Source organism: Triturus cristatus, chromosome 4_1 (assembly GCF_964204655.1).
Source record: "Triturus cristatus chromosome 4_1, aTriCri1.1, whole genome shotgun sequence".
Taxonomy (NCBI): domain Eukaryota; kingdom Metazoa; phylum Chordata; class Amphibia; order Caudata; family Salamandridae; genus Triturus; species Triturus cristatus.
In genome coordinates, this window is record NC_140585.1 from 134,485,704 (window position 1) to 134,488,203 (window position 2,500).

The 2,500-nt window shown below is 39.6% G+C and overlaps 2 non-coding genes across 2 annotated transcripts in view; both read right to left on the reverse strand.

Moving 5' to 3' along the window:
- Nucleotides 1–37, reverse strand: part of TRNAR-UCG (transfer RNA arginine (anticodon UCG)) — a 73-nt gene extending 36 nt beyond the window's left edge. Inside the window, exon 1 of the tRNA in view lies at nt 1–37. This exon is cut by the window's left edge and continues 36 nt beyond it. This is a non-coding gene — a tRNA (tRNA-Arg).
- A 1,515-nt stretch (nt 38–1,552) lies between these two features.
- Nucleotides 1,553–1,625, reverse strand: TRNAR-UCG (transfer RNA arginine (anticodon UCG)). Its single transcript has one exon. It is a non-coding gene; the product is annotated as a tRNA-Arg (tRNA).
- Nucleotides 1,626–2,500: the final 875 nt, after the last annotated feature.

A 2,500-nucleotide genomic window follows, 5' to 3' on the forward strand; every position in this document is an offset into this window, starting at 1 on the left:
CCGAAGTCAGACGCCTTATCCATTAGGCCACGCGGTCATCCGTTCACATGAGATGATTTTTATCATGTAGGTGGTATGCATGGATGGAGAACATATTATTGAAAGGTATTCAGGTTTACATCCCATAGTGTTCTTTCAGCTCTTTTCGCTGGAAGCACTTTTTTGGAATCTATATATTGAGAATTTTATGAGTACGATATGCTTTTGTTTTCCTTTTTGCATACAAACCTCTTTCCTCATGAGTTTAAAGCTCATTTGTATGCTCTACATAGCTCTGGACGTTTCCAGACGTGGAGTGAAACTGTTTTGAAAGTAGTACAAATTGCTCCTTCCTGCATATGCTAATTTTTCACACTCACATAGGTTGTATAAGTTTTATGAATCCTGGCTTGACCTATTCAAGTAGCTGAAAGCCTGTCACCACCTCTAGAAACAAGATTCACACCAATCCAATTCAAATCATTTTTTCCAAAGGAATATGTTCTGGCTGGTCGAAAATGCATCTCACAAAAATAGGCATTTGAAAATCTACTTTGCAGTTTCAGAACACTAACATGACTGTGAAGTGTACACAAGTAAAACGGGACAGTTTCAAAGTACCTAATCCCTCATAAACTTCCGAGAAGAAGCATGTAATAAATCTACCTAATTTTCTGGAAAAGAAAGAGGCAGAATTTTTGTTATCACCTCAGATGGGACTCGAACCCACAATCCCAGGCTTAGGAGGCCAGTGCCTTATCCATTAGGCCACTGAGGCACACATGCATAACACTTTTCTAGAGGCATTATTTAAATGTATTCTATGGTCAGACACCGGTGTGTGCACACAGGGCATTTCTCACTTCTCTCTATAAGTAAACTTCCCATTTTCATCCTCTTCCATCCCCGACTTTAACGCTCTCTTCTATGCTATAATGGAGACTTTGCAATTTTAGCAAGTGGAGAAAAATTGGAGAACCACTTTCGACTCCACACTTCTTCTTCACTTACTTCTTTTCTCAATATACTGGGCTTAGAAAATGGTATCAAGCCATCCTTATCATCAGTAGGACACGGAAAGAGGCACTTAGTCTCCTAACCAAGTTCAACCACACTCTGCAACTTAACCATTGCACTACAAATTAGGCAACGGGGGCATCAGCAAAGGCAGCCAATGTGCCGATCCTTTATACATTTTGTGTAGTACTTTTCTTACTCGGAGGCAAAATCAGCACTTTAACTGCCCAAATCATACAGATTTTACACATGTACCACTCTATGCACACATAGGCACACACCTTGCAGTTCTTCTACACACACTTAAGCTAAAAACCCATTCTGTCACGTCAAAATTCTGCAAACCTATTACATATTCAGTGCGTCGGCATAGAAGCACTTTTTAATGCCACTAAAATGCACAAGTAGTTAGACTGAAGATGCAGCCTGAATGAGTTTACAGTATGTACTCCACTTTATTAATGATTAGTAATGAGAAAGTGAGGACTACAAGAGTATTGGAAAATACTTTCTCCACTCTGAATGTAAAGCAGATTGTGTGACCATTGGCCAAAAACAACCACGAAGGGACTCGAACCCTCAATCTTCTGATCCGAAGTCAGACGCCTTATCCATTAGGCCACGCGGTCATCCATTCACCTGAGATTATTTTTATCATGTAGGTGGTATGCATGGATGGAGAACATATTATTGAAAGGTATTCAGGTTTACATCCCATAGTGTTCTTTCAGCTCTTTTCGCTGGAAGCACTTTTTTGGAATCTATATATTGAGAATTTTATGAGTACGATATGCTTTTGTTTTCCTTTTTGCATACAAACCTCTTTCCTCATGAGTTTAAAGCTCATTTGTATGCTCTACATAGCTCTGGTCGTTTCCAGACGTGGAGTGAATCTGTTTTGAAAGTAGTACAAATTGCTCCTTCCTGCATATGCTAATTTTTCACACTCACATAGGTTGTATAAGTTTTATGAATCCTGGCTTGACCCATTCAAGTAGCTGAAAGCCTGTCACCACCTCTAGAAGCAAGATTCACACCAATCAATTCAAATCATTTTTTCCAAAAGAATATGTTCTGGCCGGTCGAAAATGCATCTCACAAAAATAGGCATTTAAAAATCTACTTTGCAGTTTCAGAACACTAACATGACTGTGAAGTGTACACAAGTAAAATGGGACAGTTTCAAAGTACCTAATCCCTCATAAACTTCCGAGAGGAAGCATGTAATAAATCTACCTAATTTTCTGGAAAAGAAAGAGGGAGGATTTTTGTTATCACCTCAGATGGGACTCGAACCCACAATCCCTGGTTTAGGAGGCCAGTGCCTTATCCATTAGGCCACTGAGACACACATGCATAGCTCTTTTCTAGAGGCATTATTTAAATGTATTCTATGGTCAGACACCGGTGTGCGCACACAGGGCATTTCTCACTTCTCTCTATAAGTAAACTTCCCATTTTCATCCTCTTCCATCCCCGACTTTAACGCTCTCTTCTATGCTAT